At 54.1% G+C, this 14903-nt stretch overlaps 15 non-coding genes across 15 annotated transcripts; all 15 read left to right on the top strand.

Moving 5' to 3' along the window:
• Positions 1-727: 727 nt before the first annotated feature.
• LOC126220577 (5S ribosomal RNA) lies at positions 728-846 on the top strand. Its single transcript, XR_007542955.1, has one exon. It is a non-coding gene; the product is annotated as a 5S ribosomal RNA (ribosomal RNA).
• An 846-nt stretch (positions 847-1692) lies between these two features.
• LOC126220575 (5S ribosomal RNA) lies at positions 1693-1811 on the top strand. The gene has a single exon (XR_007542954.1). It is a non-coding gene; the product is annotated as a 5S ribosomal RNA (ribosomal RNA).
• An 846-nt stretch (positions 1812-2657) lies between these two features.
• Positions 2658-2776, top strand: LOC126220574 (5S ribosomal RNA). The gene has a single exon (XR_007542953.1). It is a non-coding gene; the product is annotated as a 5S ribosomal RNA (ribosomal RNA).
• An 846-nt stretch (positions 2777-3622) lies between these two features.
• LOC126220573 (5S ribosomal RNA) lies at positions 3623-3741 on the top strand. Its single transcript, XR_007542952.1, has one exon. It is a non-coding gene; the product is annotated as a 5S ribosomal RNA (ribosomal RNA).
• Positions 3742-4587: 846 nt separating this feature from the next.
• LOC126220572 (5S ribosomal RNA) lies at positions 4588-4706 on the top strand. The gene has a single exon (XR_007542951.1). It is a non-coding gene; the product is annotated as a 5S ribosomal RNA (ribosomal RNA).
• Positions 4707-5551: 845 nt separating this feature from the next.
• LOC126220571 (5S ribosomal RNA) lies at positions 5552-5670 on the top strand. The gene has a single exon (XR_007542950.1). It is a non-coding gene; the product is annotated as a 5S ribosomal RNA (ribosomal RNA).
• An 845-nt stretch (positions 5671-6515) lies between these two features.
• LOC126220570 (5S ribosomal RNA) lies at positions 6516-6634 on the top strand. The gene has a single exon (XR_007542949.1). It is a non-coding gene; the product is annotated as a 5S ribosomal RNA (ribosomal RNA).
• Positions 6635-7477: 843 nt separating this feature from the next.
• Positions 7478-7596, top strand: LOC126220569 (5S ribosomal RNA). Its single transcript, XR_007542948.1, has one exon. It is a non-coding gene; the product is annotated as a 5S ribosomal RNA (ribosomal RNA).
• Positions 7597-8442: 846 nt separating this feature from the next.
• LOC126220568 (5S ribosomal RNA) lies at positions 8443-8561 on the top strand. Its single transcript, XR_007542947.1, has one exon. It is a non-coding gene; the product is annotated as a 5S ribosomal RNA (ribosomal RNA).
• An 843-nt stretch (positions 8562-9404) lies between these two features.
• Positions 9405-9523, top strand: LOC126220567 (5S ribosomal RNA). Its single transcript, XR_007542946.1, has one exon. It is a non-coding gene; the product is annotated as a 5S ribosomal RNA (ribosomal RNA).
• Positions 9524-10369: 846 nt separating this feature from the next.
• On the top strand, positions 10370-10488 carry LOC126220608 (5S ribosomal RNA). Its single transcript, XR_007542984.1, has one exon. It is a non-coding gene; the product is annotated as a 5S ribosomal RNA (ribosomal RNA).
• An 844-nt stretch (positions 10489-11332) lies between these two features.
• Positions 11333-11451, top strand: LOC126220602 (5S ribosomal RNA). The gene has a single exon (XR_007542978.1). It is a non-coding gene; the product is annotated as a 5S ribosomal RNA (ribosomal RNA).
• Positions 11452-12295: 844 nt separating this feature from the next.
• LOC126220590 (5S ribosomal RNA) lies at positions 12296-12414 on the top strand. Its single transcript, XR_007542967.1, has one exon. It is a non-coding gene; the product is annotated as a 5S ribosomal RNA (ribosomal RNA).
• Positions 12415-13259: 845 nt separating this feature from the next.
• Positions 13260-13378, top strand: LOC126220578 (5S ribosomal RNA). Its single transcript, XR_007542956.1, has one exon. It is a non-coding gene; the product is annotated as a 5S ribosomal RNA (ribosomal RNA).
• Positions 13379-14223: 845 nt separating this feature from the next.
• Positions 14224-14342, top strand: LOC126220566 (5S ribosomal RNA). Its single transcript, XR_007542945.1, has one exon. It is a non-coding gene; the product is annotated as a 5S ribosomal RNA (ribosomal RNA).
• Positions 14343-14903: the final 561 nt, after the last annotated feature.

Raw genomic sequence — 14903 nt, 5'->3', positions numbered from 1 at the left:
AAAATGCAGTAATTAACTCAGTTTGAGGGAGAATGTGCTAACCAAGTTTGCCAAGAAGACTTTGAAAACGACAAAACAGTACGAATCGGCAGGTGATTTCTGAAATACGTCACCGCCTATTTTTGTGTACGAGTGTAGAGTTCCAAATTTTTTTAATCACGAATTTATTCCTTAGTCGTCTCGTCTCGTCTCGTCCCGCAGACGTTTGTCGTGCTTGCGCTGTCATATGGACCACGACCCGAGCGGCAGCGAGCGGCAGTCGAGCAAAGTCGGGACAAGTCGGGACGGGGACGGGGACAGGGATAGGAATGGTGCGAATGCACTGCAAACTACGCACACACCTGGTGTGAGGCGAGGCGAGGCGAGGCGAGGCGAGGAAGCCCACATGCCACCAGTGGCGCCCTCCAGCACGACACTGCCACACCACGCACAGGCCCTCCGCTGGACACCAGGGACAAGATGCGTCCTCCGCTAGTGTCGAAGGCTGCACGCGCGCAGCGAATGACAGGAGGTGCAACGAGCAGCAGTGCGTCTCACACACGCGGCGGTGCGCCCGCTAATTCGGCCGTCGCTCTGCTGGGACGCCAGGCGCGCCCCCCGCGCCGTCCTCGAGGAACTGGCTGTTGTGGAAGGAAGTGCTTTCGTCAAATGCGGCCGAAAACTAACATTTTGTGTGTTGGGAGTAAAGCCGAACGCGAATTCTGCCGTGCTCCTACATTACATGAGCGCCAACGGCCATACCATGATGAATACACCGGTTCTCGTCCGATCACCGAAGTTAAGCATCATCGGGCCCGGTTAGTACTTGGATGGGTGACCGCCTGGGAAACCCGGGTGCTGTTGGCTGCCTTCCTTTTTTTTTTTTTTTATTATTATGTCGCTACCCCTGCCAGCCCAATTTTCAAACTACCTTTCTGTTGTACAAAGATGCTTCCTTAAGCCTTTTAAACTACTGTAATGGTACGAAAATGCAGTAATTAACTCAGTTTGAGGGAGAATGTGCTAACCAAGTTTGCCAAGAAGACTTTGAAAACGACAAAACAGTACGAATCGGCAGGTGATTTCTGAAATACGTCACCGCCTATTTTTGTGTACGAGTGTAGAGTTCCAAATTTTTTTAATCACGAATTTATTCCTTAGTCGTCTCGTCTCGTCTCGTCCCGCAGACGTTTGTCGTGCTTGCGCTGTCATATGGACCACGACCCGAGCGGCAGCGAGCGGCAGTCGAGCAAAGTCGGGACAAGTCGGGACGGGGACGGGGACAGGGATAGGAATGGTGCGAATGCACTGCAAACTACGCACACACCTGGTGTGAGGCGAGGCGAGGCGAGGCGAGGCGAGGAAGCCCACATGCCACCAGTGGCGCCCTCCAGCACGACACTGCCACACCACGCACAGGCCCTCCGCTGGACACCAGGGACAAGATGCGTCCTCCGCTAGTGTCGAAGGCTGCACGCGCGCAGCGAATGACAGGAGGTGCAACGAGCAGCAGTGCGTCTCACACACGCGGCGGTGCGCCCGCTAATTCGGCCGTCGCTCTGCTGGGACGCCAGGCGCGCCCCCCGCGCCGTCCTCGAGGAACTGGCTGTTGTGGAAGGAAGTGCTTTCGTCAAATGCGGCCGAAAACTAACATTTTGTGTGTTGGGAGTAAAGCCGAACGCGAATTCTGCCGTGCTCCTACATTACATGAGCGCCAACGGCCATACCATGATGAATACACCGGTTCTCGTCCGATCACCGAAGTTAAGCATCATCGGGCCCGGTTAGTACTTGGATGGGTGACCGCCTGGGAAACCCGGGTGCTGTTGGCTGCCTTCCTTTTTTTTTTTTTTTATTATTATGTCGCTACCCCTGCCAGCCCAATTTTCAAACTACCTTTCTGTTGTACAAAGATGCTTCCTTAAGCCTTTTAAACTACTGTAATGGTACGAAAATGCAGTAATTAACTCAGTTTGAGGGAGAATGTGCTAACCAAGTTTGCCAAGAAGACTTTGAAAACGACAAAACAGTACGAATCGGCAGGTGATTTCTGAAATACGTCACCGCCTATTTTTGTGTACGAGTGTAGAGTTCCAAATTTTTTTAATCACGAATTTATTCCTTAGTCGTCTCGTCTCGTCTCGTCCCGCAGACGTTTGTCGTGCTTGCGCTGTCATATGGACCACGACCCGAGCGGCAGCGAGCGGCAGTCGAGCAAAGTCGGGACAAGTCGGGACGGGGACGGGGACAGGGATAGGAATGGTGCGAATGCACTGCAAACTACGCACACACCTGGTGTGAGGCGAGGCGAGGCGAGGCGAGGCGAGGAAGCCCACATGCCACCAGTGGCGCCCTCCAGCACGACACTGCCACACCACGCACAGGCCCTCCGCTGGACACCAGGGACAAGATGCGTCCTCCGCTAGTGTCGAAGGCTGCACGCGCGCAGCGAATGACAGGAGGTGCAACGAGCAGCAGTGCGTCTCACACACGCGGCGGTGCGCCCGCTAATTCGGCCGTCGCTCTGCTGGGACGCCAGGCGCGCCCCCCGCGCCGTCCTCGAGGAACTGGCTGTTGTGGAAGGAAGTGCTTTCGTCAAATGCGGCCGAAAACTAACATTTTGTGTGTTGGGAGTAAAGCCGAACGCGAATTCTGCCGTGCTCCTACATTACATGAGCGCCAACGGCCATACCATGATGAATACACCGGTTCTCGTCCGATCACCGAAGTTAAGCATCATCGGGCCCGGTTAGTACTTGGATGGGTGACCGCCTGGGAAACCCGGGTGCTGTTGGCTGCCTTCCTTTTTTTTTTTTTTTATTATTATGTCGCTACCCCTGCCAGCCCAATTTTCAAACTACCTTTCTGTTGTACAAAGATGCTTCCTTAAGCCTTTTAAACTACTGTAATGGTACGAAAATGCAGTAATTAACTCAGTTTGAGGGAGAATGTGCTAACCAAGTTTGCCAAGAAGACTTTGAAAACGACAAAACAGTACGAATCGGCAGGTGATTTCTGAAATACGTCACCGCCTATTTTTGTGTACGAGTGTAGAGTTCCAAATTTTTTTAATCACGAATTTATTCCTTAGTCGTCTCGTCTCGTCTCGTCCCGCAGACGTTTGTCGTGCTTGCGCTGTCATATGGACCACGACCCGAGCGGCAGCGAGCGGCAGTCGAGCAAAGTCGGGACAAGTCGGGACGGGGACGGGGACAGGGATAGGAATGGTGCGAATGCACTGCAAACTACGCACACACCTGGTGTGAGGCGAGGCGAGGCGAGGCGAGGCGAGGAAGCCCACATGCCACCAGTGGCGCCCTCCAGCACGACACTGCCACACCACGCACAGGCCCTCCGCTGGACACCAGGGACAAGATGCGTCCTCCGCTAGTGTCGAAGGCTGCACGCGCGCAGCGAATGACAGGAGGTGCAACGAGCAGCAGTGCGTCTCACACACGCGGCGGTGCGCCCGCTAATTCGGCCGTCGCTCTGCTGGGACGCCAGGCGCGCCCCCCGCGCCGTCCTCGAGGAACTGGCTGTTGTGGAAGGAAGTGCTTTCGTCAAATGCGGCCGAAAACTAACATTTTGTGTGTTGGGAGTAAAGCCGAACGCGAATTCTGCCGTGCTCCTACATTACATGAGCGCCAACGGCCATACCATGATGAATACACCGGTTCTCGTCCGATCACCGAAGTTAAGCATCATCGGGCCCGGTTAGTACTTGGATGGGTGACCGCCTGGGAAACCCGGGTGCTGTTGGCTGCCTTCCTTTTTTTTTTTTTTTATTATTATGTCGCTACCCCTGCCAGCCCAATTTTCAAACTACCTTTCTGTTGTACAAAGATGCTTCCTTAAGCCTTTTAAACTACTGTAATGGTACGAAAATGCAGTAATTAACTCAGTTTGAGGGAGAATGTGCTAACCAAGTTTGCCAAGAAGACTTTGAAAACGACAAAACAGTACGAATCGGCAGGTGATTTCTGAAATACGTCACCGCCTATTTTTGTGTACGAGTGTAGAGTTCCAAATTTTTTTAATCACGAATTTATTCCTTAGTCGTCTCGTCTCGTCTCGTCCCGCAGACGTTTGTCGTGCTTGCGCTGTCATATGGACCACGACCCGAGCGGCAGCGAGCGGCAGTCGAGCAAAGTCGGGACAAGTCGGGACGGGGACGGGGACAGGGATAGGAATGGTGCGAATGCACTGCAAACTACGCACACACCTGGTGTGAGGCGAGGCGAGGCGAGGCGAGGCGAGGAAGCCCACATGCCACCAGTGGCGCCCTCCAGCACGACACTGCCACACCACGCACAGGCCCTCCGCTGGACACCAGGGACAAGATGCGTCCTCCGCTAGTGTCGAAGGCTGCACGCGCGCAGCGAATGACAGGAGGTGCAACGAGCAGCAGTGCGTCTCACACACGCGGCGGTGCGCCCGCTAATTCGGCCGTCGCTCTGCTGGGACGCCAGGCGCGCCCCCCGCGCCGTCCTCGAGGAACTGGCTGTTGTGGAAGGAAGTGCTTTCGTCAAATGCGGCCGAAAACTAACATTTTGTGTGTTGGGAGTAAAGCCGAACGCGAATTCTGCCGTGCTCCTACATTACATGAGCGCCAACGGCCATACCATGATGAATACACCGGTTCTCGTCCGATCACCGAAGTTAAGCATCATCGGGCCCGGTTAGTACTTGGATGGGTGACCGCCTGGGAAACCCGGGTGCTGTTGGCTGCCTTCCTTTTTTTTTTTTTTATTATTATGTCGCTACCCCTGCCAGCCCAATTTTCAAACTACCTTTCTGTTGTACAAAGATGCTTCCTTAAGCCTTTTAAACTACTGTAATGGTACGAAAATGCAGTAATTAACTCAGTTTGAGGGAGAATGTGCTAACCAAGTTTGCCAAGAAGACTTTGAAAACGACAAAACAGTACGAATCGGCAGGTGATTTCTGAAATACGTCACCGCCTATTTTTGTGTACGAGTGTAGAGTTCCAAATTTTTTTAATCACGAATTTATTCCTTAGTCGTCTCGTCTCGTCTCGTCCCGCAGACGTTTGTCGTGCTTGCGCTGTCATATGGACCACGACCCGAGCGGCAGCGAGCGGCAGTCGAGCAAAGTCGGGACAAGTCGGGACGGGGACGGGGACAGGGATAGGAATGGTGCGAATGCACTGCAAACTACGCACACACCTGGTGTGAGGCGAGGCGAGGCGAGGCGAGGCGAGGAAGCCCACATGCCACCAGTGGCGCCCTCCAGCACGACACTGCCACACCACGCACAGGCCCTCCGCTGGACACCAGGGACAAGATGCGTCCTCCGCTAGTGTCGAAGGCTGCACGCGCGCAGCGAATGACAGGAGGTGCAACGAGCAGCAGTGCGTCTCACACACGCGGCGGTGCGCCCGCTAATTCGGCCGTCGCTCTGCTGGGACGCCAGGCGCGCCCCCCGCGCCGTCCTCGAGGAACTGGCTGTTGTGGAAGGAAGTGCTTTCGTCAAATGCGGCCGAAAACTAACATTTTGTGTGTTGGGAGTAAAGCCGAACGCGAATTCTGCCGTGCTCCTACATTACATGAGCGCCAACGGCCATACCATGATGAATACACCGGTTCTCGTCCGATCACCGAAGTTAAGCATCATCGGGCCCGGTTAGTACTTGGATGGGTGACCGCCTGGGAAACCCGGGTGCTGTTGGCTGCCTTCCTTTTTTTTTTTTTTATTATTATGTCGCTACCCCTGCCAGCCCAATTTTCAAACTACCTTTCTGTTGTACAAAGATGCTTCCTTAAGCCTTTTAAACTACTGTAATGGTACGAAAATGCAGTAATTAACTCAGTTTGAGGGAGAATGTGCTAACCAAGTTTGCCAAGAAGACTTTGAAAACGACAAAACAGTACGAATCGGCAGGTGATTTCTGAAATACGTCACCGCCTATTTTTGTGTACGAGTGTAGAGTTCCAAATTTTTTTAATCACGAATTTATTCCTTAGTCGTCTCGTCTCGTCTCGTCCCGCAGACGTTTGTCGTGCTTGCGCTGTCATATGGACCACGACCCGAGCGGCAGCGAGCGGCAGTCGAGCAAAGTCGGGACAAGTCGGGACGGGGACGGGGACAGGGATAGGAATGGTGCGAATGCACTGCAAACTACGCACACACCTGGTGTGAGGCGAGGCGAGGCGAGGCGAGGCGAGGAAGCCCACATGCCACCAGTGGCGCCCTCCAGCACGACACTGCCACACCACGCACAGGCCCTCCGCTGGACACCAGGGACAAGATGCGTCCTCCGCTAGTGTCGAAGGCTGCACGCGCGCAGCGAATGACAGGAGGTGCAACGAGCAGCAGTGCGTCTCACACACGCGGCGGTGCGCCCGCTAATTCGGCCGTCGCTCTGCTGGGACGCCAGGCGCGCCCCCCGCGCCGTCCTCGAGGAACTGGCTGTTGTGGAAGGAAGTGCTTTCGTCAAATGCGGCCGAAAACTAACATTTTGTGTGTTGGGAGTAAAGCCGAACGCGAATTCTGCCGTGCTCCTACATTACATGAGCGCCAACGGCCATACCATGATGAATACACCGGTTCTCGTCCGATCACCGAAGTTAAGCATCATCGGGCCCGGTTAGTACTTGGATGGGTGACCGCCTGGGAAACCCGGGTGCTGTTGGCTGCCTTCCTTTTTTTTTTTTATTATTATGTCGCTACCCCTGCCAGCCCAATTTTCAAACTACCTTTCTGTTGTACAAAGATGCTTCCTTAAGCCTTTTAAACTACTGTAATGGTACGAAAATGCAGTAATTAACTCAGTTTGAGGGAGAATGTGCTAACCAAGTTTGCCAAGAAGACTTTGAAAACGACAAAACAGTACGAATCGGCAGGTGATTTCTGAAATACGTCACCGCCTATTTTTGTGTACGAGTGTAGAGTTCCAAATTTTTTTAATCACGAATTTATTCCTTAGTCGTCTCGTCTCGTCTCGTCCCGCAGACGTTTGTCGTGCTTGCGCTGTCATATGGACCACGACCCGAGCGGCAGCGAGCGGCAGTCGAGCAAAGTCGGGACAAGTCGGGACGGGGACGGGGACAGGGATAGGAATGGTGCGAATGCACTGCAAACTACGCACACACCTGGTGTGAGGCGAGGCGAGGCGAGGCGAGGCGAGGAAGCCCACATGCCACCAGTGGCGCCCTCCAGCACGACACTGCCACACCACGCACAGGCCCTCCGCTGGACACCAGGGACAAGATGCGTCCTCCGCTAGTGTCGAAGGCTGCACGCGCGCAGCGAATGACAGGAGGTGCAACGAGCAGCAGTGCGTCTCACACACGCGGCGGTGCGCCCGCTAATTCGGCCGTCGCTCTGCTGGGACGCCAGGCGCGCCCCCCGCGCCGTCCTCGAGGAACTGGCTGTTGTGGAAGGAAGTGCTTTCGTCAAATGCGGCCGAAAACTAACATTTTGTGTGTTGGGAGTAAAGCCGAACGCGAATTCTGCCGTGCTCCTACATTACATGAGCGCCAACGGCCATACCATGATGAATACACCGGTTCTCGTCCGATCACCGAAGTTAAGCATCATCGGGCCCGGTTAGTACTTGGATGGGTGACCGCCTGGGAAACCCGGGTGCTGTTGGCTGCCTTCCTTTTTTTTTTTTTTTATTATTATGTCGCTACCCCTGCCAGCCCAATTTTCAAACTACCTTTCTGTTGTACAAAGATGCTTCCTTAAGCCTTTTAAACTACTGTAATGGTACGAAAATGCAGTAATTAACTCAGTTTGAGGGAGAATGTGCTAACCAAGTTTGCCAAGAAGACTTTGAAAACGACAAAACAGTACGAATCGGCAGGTGATTTCTGAAATACGTCACCGCCTATTTTTGTGTACGAGTGTAGAGTTCCAAATTTTTTTAATCACGAATTTATTCCTTAGTCGTCTCGTCTCGTCTCGTCCCGCAGACGTTTGTCGTGCTTGCGCTGTCATATGGACCACGACCCGAGCGGCAGCGAGCGGCAGTCGAGCAAAGTCGGGACAAGTCGGGACGGGGACGGGGACAGGGATAGGAATGGTGCGAATGCACTGCAAACTACGCACACACCTGGTGTGAGGCGAGGCGAGGCGAGGCGAGGCGAGGAAGCCCACATGCCACCAGTGGCGCCCTCCAGCACGACACTGCCACACCACGCACAGGCCCTCCGCTGGACACCAGGGACAAGATGCGTCCTCCGCTAGTGTCGAAGGCTGCACGCGCGCAGCGAATGACAGGAGGTGCAACGAGCAGCAGTGCGTCTCACACACGCGGCGGTGCGCCCGCTAATTCGGCCGTCGCTCTGCTGGGACGCCAGGCGCGCCCCCCGCGCCGTCCTCGAGGAACTGGCTGTTGTGGAAGGAAGTGCTTTCGTCAAATGCGGCCGAAAACTAACATTTTGTGTGTTGGGAGTAAAGCCGAACGCGAATTCTGCCGTGCTCCTACATTACATGAGCGCCAACGGCCATACCATGATGAATACACCGGTTCTCGTCCGATCACCGAAGTTAAGCATCATCGGGCCCGGTTAGTACTTGGATGGGTGACCGCCTGGGAAACCCGGGTGCTGTTGGCTGCCTTCCTTTTTTTTTTTTATTATTATGTCGCTACCCCTGCCAGCCCAATTTTCAAACTACCTTTCTGTTGTACAAAGATGCTTCCTTAAGCCTTTTAAACTACTGTAATGGTACGAAAATGCAGTAATTAACTCAGTTTGAGGGAGAATGTGCTAACCAAGTTTGCCAAGAAGACTTTGAAAACGACAAAACAGTACGAATCGGCAGGTGATTTCTGAAATACGTCACCGCCTATTTTTGTGTACGAGTGTAGAGTTCCAAATTTTTTTAATCACGAATTTATTCCTTAGTCGTCTCGTCTCGTCTCGTCCCGCAGACGTTTGTCGTGCTTGCGCTGTCATATGGACCACGACCCGAGCGGCAGCGAGCGGCAGTCGAGCAAAGTCGGGACAAGTCGGGACGGGGACGGGGACAGGGATAGGAATGGTGCGAATGCACTGCAAACTACGCACACACCTGGTGTGAGGCGAGGCGAGGCGAGGCGAGGCGAGGAAGCCCACATGCCACCAGTGGCGCCCTCCAGCACGACACTGCCACACCACGCACAGGCCCTCCGCTGGACACCAGGGACAAGATGCGTCCTCCGCTAGTGTCGAAGGCTGCACGCGCGCAGCGAATGACAGGAGGTGCAACGAGCAGCAGTGCGTCTCACACACGCGGCGGTGCGCCCGCTAATTCGGCCGTCGCTCTGCTGGGACGCCAGGCGCGCCCCCCGCGCCGTCCTCGAGGAACTGGCTGTTGTGGAAGGAAGTGCTTTCGTCAAATGCGGCCGAAAACTAACATTTTGTGTGTTGGGAGTAAAGCCGAACGCGAATTCTGCCGTGCTCCTACATTACATGAGCGCCAACGGCCATACCATGATGAATACACCGGTTCTCGTCCGATCACCGAAGTTAAGCATCATCGGGCCCGGTTAGTACTTGGATGGGTGACCGCCTGGGAAACCCGGGTGCTGTTGGCTGCCTTCCTTTTTTTTTTTTTTTATTATTATGTCGCTACCCCTGCCAGCCCAATTTTCAAACTACCTTTCTGTTGTACAAAGATGCTTCCTTAAGCCTTTTAAACTACTGTAATGGTACGAAAATGCAGTAATTAACTCAGTTTGAGGGAGAATGTGCTAACCAAGTTTGCCAAGAAGACTTTGAAAACGACAAAACAGTACGAATCGGCAGGTGATTTCTGAAATACGTCACCGCCTATTTTTGTGTACGAGTGTAGAGTTCCAAATTTTTTTAATCACGAATTTATTCCTTAGTCGTCTCGTCTCGTCTCGTCCCGCAGACGTTTGTCGTGCTTGCGCTGTCATATGGACCACGACCCGAGCGGCAGCGAGCGGCAGTCGAGCAAAGTCGGGACAAGTCGGGACGGGGACGGGGACAGGGATAGGAATGGTGCGAATGCACTGCAAACTACGCACACACCTGGTGTGAGGCGAGGCGAGGCGAGGCGAGGCGAGGAAGCCCACATGCCACCAGTGGCGCCCTCCAGCACGACACTGCCACACCACGCACAGGCCCTCCGCTGGACACCAGGGACAAGATGCGTCCTCCGCTAGTGTCGAAGGCTGCACGCGCGCAGCGAATGACAGGAGGTGCAACGAGCAGCAGTGCGTCTCACACACGCGGCGGTGCGCCCGCTAATTCGGCCGTCGCTCTGCTGGGACGCCAGGCGCGCCCCCCGCGCCGTCCTCGAGGAACTGGCTGTTGTGGAAGGAAGTGCTTTCGTCAAATGCGGCCGAAAACTAACATTTTGTGTGTTGGGAGTAAAGCCGAACGCGAATTCTGCCGTGCTCCTACATTACATGAGCGCCAACGGCCATACCATGATGAATACACCGGTTCTCGTCCGATCACCGAAGTTAAGCATCATCGGGCCCGGTTAGTACTTGGATGGGTGACCGCCTGGGAAACCCGGGTGCTGTTGGCTGCCTTCCTTTTTTTTTTTTTATTATTATGTCGCTACCCCTGCCAGCCCAATTTTCAAACTACCTTTCTGTTGTACAAAGATGCTTCCTTAAGCCTTTTAAACTACTGTAATGGTACGAAAATGCAGTAATTAACTCAGTTTGAGGGAGAATGTGCTAACCAAGTTTGCCAAGAAGACTTTGAAAACGACAAAACAGTACGAATCGGCAGGTGATTTCTGAAATACGTCACCGCCTATTTTTGTGTACGAGTGTAGAGTTCCAAATTTTTTTAATCACGAATTTATTCCTTAGTCGTCTCGTCTCGTCTCGTCCCGCAGACGTTTGTCGTGCTTGCGCTGTCATATGGACCACGACCCGAGCGGCAGCGAGCGGCAGTCGAGCAAAGTCGGGACAAGTCGGGACGGGGACGGGGACAGGGATAGGAATGGTGCGAATGCACTGCAAACTACGCACACACCTGGTGTGAGGCGAGGCGAGGCGAGGCGAGGCGAGGAAGCCCACATGCCACCAGTGGCGCCCTCCAGCACGACACTGCCACACCACGCACAGGCCCTCCGCTGGACACCAGGGACAAGATGCGTCCTCCGCTAGTGTCGAAGGCTGCACGCGCGCAGCGAATGACAGGAGGTGCAACGAGCAGCAGTGCGTCTCACACACGCGGCGGTGCGCCCGCTAATTCGGCCGTCGCTCTGCTGGGACGCCAGGCGCGCCCCCCGCGCCGTCCTCGAGGAACTGGCTGTTGTGGAAGGAAGTGCTTTCGTCAAATGCGGCCGAAAACTAACATTTTGTGTGTTGGGAGTAAAGCCGAACGCGAATTCTGCCGTGCTCCTACATTACATGAGCGCCAACGGCCATACCATGATGAATACACCGGTTCTCGTCCGATCACCGAAGTTAAGCATCATCGGGCCCGGTTAGTACTTGGATGGGTGACCGCCTGGGAAACCCGGGTGCTGTTGGCTGCCTTCCTTTTTTTTTTTTTATTATTATGTCGCTACCCCTGCCAGCCCAATTTTCAAACTACCTTTCTGTTGTACAAAGATGCTTCCTTAAGCCTTTTAAACTACTGTAATGGTACGAAAATGCAGTAATTAACTCAGTTTGAGGGAGAATGTGCTAACCAAGTTTGCCAAGAAGACTTTGAAAACGACAAAACAGTACGAATCGGCAGGTGATTTCTGAAATACGTCACCGCCTATTTTTGTGTACGAGTGTAGAGTTCCAAATTTTTTTAATCACGAATTTATTCCTTAGTCGTCTCGTCTCGTCTCGTCCCGCAGACGTTTGTCGTGCTTGCGCTGTCATATGGACCACGACCCGAGCGGCAGCGAGCGGCAGTCGAGCAAAGTCGGGACAAGTCGGGACGGGGACGGGGACAGGGATAGGAATGGTGCGAATGCACTGCAAACTACGCACACACCTGGTGTGAGGCGAGGCGAGGCGAGGCGAGGCGAGGAAGCCCACATGCCACCAGTGGCGCCCTCCAGCACGACACTGCCACACCACGCACAGGCCCTCCGCTGGACACCAGGGACAAGATGCGTCCTCCGCTAGTGTCGAAGGCTGCACGCGCGCAGCGAATGACAGGAGGTGCAACGAGCAGCAGTGCGTCTCACACACGCGGCGGTGCGCCCGCTAATTCGGCCGTCGCTCTGCTGGGACGCCAGGCGCGCCCCCCGCGCCGTCCTCGAGGAACTGGCTGTTGTGGAAGGAAGTGCTTTCGTCAAATGCGGCCGAAAACTAACATTTTGTGTGTTGGGAGTAAAGCCGAACGCGAATTCTGCCGTGCTCCTACATTACATGAGCGCCAACGGCCATACCATGATGAATACACCGGTTCTCGTCCGATCACCGAAGTTAAGCATCATCGGGCCCGGTTAGTACTTGGATGGGTGACCGCCTGGGAAACCCGGGTGCTGTTGGCTGCCTTCCTTTTTTTTTTTTTTATTATTATGTCGCTACCCCTGCCAGCCCAATTTTCAAACTACCTTTCTGTTGTACAAAGATGCTTCCTTAAGCCTTTTAAACTACTGTAATGGTACGAAAATGCAGTAATTAACTCAGTTTGAGGGAGAATGTGCTAACCAAGTTTGCCAAGAAGACTTTGAAAACGACAAAACAGTACGAATCGGCAGGTGATTTCTGAAATACGTCACCGCCTATTTTTGTGTACGAGTGTAGAGTTCCAAATTTTTTTAATCACGAATTTATTCCTTAGTCGTCTCGTCTCGTCTCGTCCCGCAGACGTTTGTCGTGCTTGCGCTGTCATATGGACCACGACCCGAGCGGCAGCGAGCGGCAGTCGAGCAAAGTCGGGACAAGTCGGGACGGGGACGGGGACAGGGATAGGAATGGTGCGAATGCACTGCAAACTACGCACACACCTGGTGTGAGGCGAGGCGAGGCGAGGCGAGGCGAGGAAGCCCACATGCCACCAGTGGCGCCCTCCAGCACGACACTGCCACACCACGCACAGGCCCTCCGCTGGACACCAGGGACAAGATGCGTCCTCCGCTAGTGTCGAAGGCTGCACGCGCGCAGCGAATGACAGGAGGTGCAACGAGCAGCAGTGCGTCTCACACACGCGGCGGTGCGCCCGCTAATTCGGCCGTCGCTCTGCTGGGACGCCAGGCGCGCCCCCCGCGCCGTCCTCGAGGAACTGGCTGTTGTGGAAGGAAGTGCTTTCGTCAAATGCGGCCGAAAACTAACATTTTGTGTGTTGGGAGTAAAGCCGAACGCGAATTCTGCCGTGCTCCTACATTACATGAGCGCCAACGGCCATACCATGATGAATACACCGGTTCTCGTCCGATCACCGAAGTTAAGCATCATCGGGCCCGGTTAGTACTTGGATGGGTGACCGCCTGGGAAACCCGGGTGCTGTTGGCTGCCTTCCTTTTTTTTTTTTTTATTATTATGTCGCTACCCCTGCCAGCCCAATTTTCAAACTACCTTTCTGTTGTACAAAGATGCTTCCTTAAGCCTTTTAAACTACTGTAATGGTACGAAAATGCAGTAATTAACTCAGTTTGAGGGAGAATGTGCTAACCAAGTTTGCCAAGAAGACTTTGAAAACGACAAAACAGTACGAATCGGCAGGTGATTTCTGAAATACGTCACCGCCTATTTTTGTGTACGAGTGTAGAGTTCCAAATTTTTTTAATCACGAATTTATTCCTTAGTCGTCTCGTCTCGTCTCGTCCCGCAGACGTTTGTCGTGCTTGCGCTGTCATATGGACCACGACCCGAGCGGCAGCGAGCGGCAGTCGAGCAAAGTCGGGACAAGTCGGGACGGGGACGGGGACAGGGATAGGAATGGTGCGAATGCACTGCAAACTACGCACACACCTGGTGTGAGGCGAGGCGAGGCGAGGCGAGGCGAGGAAGCCCACATGCCACCAGTGGCGCCCTCCAGCACGACACTGCCACACCACGCACAGGCCCTCCGCTGGACACCAGGGACAAGATGCGTCCTCCGCTAGTGTCGAAGGCTGCACGCGCGCAGCGAATGACAGGAGGTGCAACGAGCAGCAGTGCGTCTCACACACGCGGCGGTGCGCCCGCTAATTCGGCCGTCGCTCTGCTGGGACGCCAGGCGCGCCCCCCGCGCCGTCCTCGAGGAACTGGCTGTTGTGGAAGGAAGTGCTTTCGTCAAATGCGGCCGAAAACTAACATTTTGTGTGTTGGGAGTAAAGCCGAACGCGAATTCTGCCGTGCTCCTACATTACATGAGCGCCAACGGCCATACCATGATGAATACACCGGTTCTCGTCCGATCACCGAAGTTAAGCATCATCGGGCCCGGTTAGTACTTGGATGGGTGACCGCCTGGGAAACCCGGGTGCTGTTGGCTGCCTTCCTTTTTTTTTTTTTTATTATTATGTCGCTACCCCTGCCAGCCCAATTTTCAAACTACCTTTCTGTTGTACAAAGATGCTTCCTTAAGCCTTTTAAACTACTGTAATGGTACGAAAATGCAGTAATTAACTCAGTTTGAGGGAGAATGTGCTAACCAAGTTTGCCAAGAAGACTTTGAAAACGACAAAACAGTACGAATCGGCAGGTGATTTCTGAAATACGTCACCGCCTATTTTTGTGTACGAGTGTAGAGTTCCAAATTTTTTTAATCACGAATTTATTCCTTAGTCGTCTCGTCTCGTCTCGTCCCGCAGACGTTTGTCGTGCTTGCGCTGTCATATGGACCACGACCCGAGCGGCAGCGAGCGGCAGTCGAGCAAAGTCGGGACAAGTCGGGACGGGGACGGGGACAGGGATAGGAATGGTGCGAATGCACTGCAAACTACGCACACACCTGGTGTGAGGCGAGGCGAGGCGAGGCGAGGCGAGGAAGCCCACATGCCACCAGTGGCGCCCTCCAGCACGACACTGCCACACCACGCACAGGCCCTCCGCT

This window comes from Schistocerca nitens, unplaced genomic scaffold (genome assembly GCF_023898315.1).
Source record: "Schistocerca nitens isolate TAMUIC-IGC-003100 unplaced genomic scaffold, iqSchNite1.1 HiC_scaffold_200, whole genome shotgun sequence".
NCBI classification, from domain to species: domain Eukaryota; kingdom Metazoa; phylum Arthropoda; class Insecta; order Orthoptera; family Acrididae; genus Schistocerca; species Schistocerca nitens.
The sequence above is the reverse complement of the archived record's forward strand: the minus strand, read 5'-3'. Positions and strand labels throughout refer to the sequence as shown.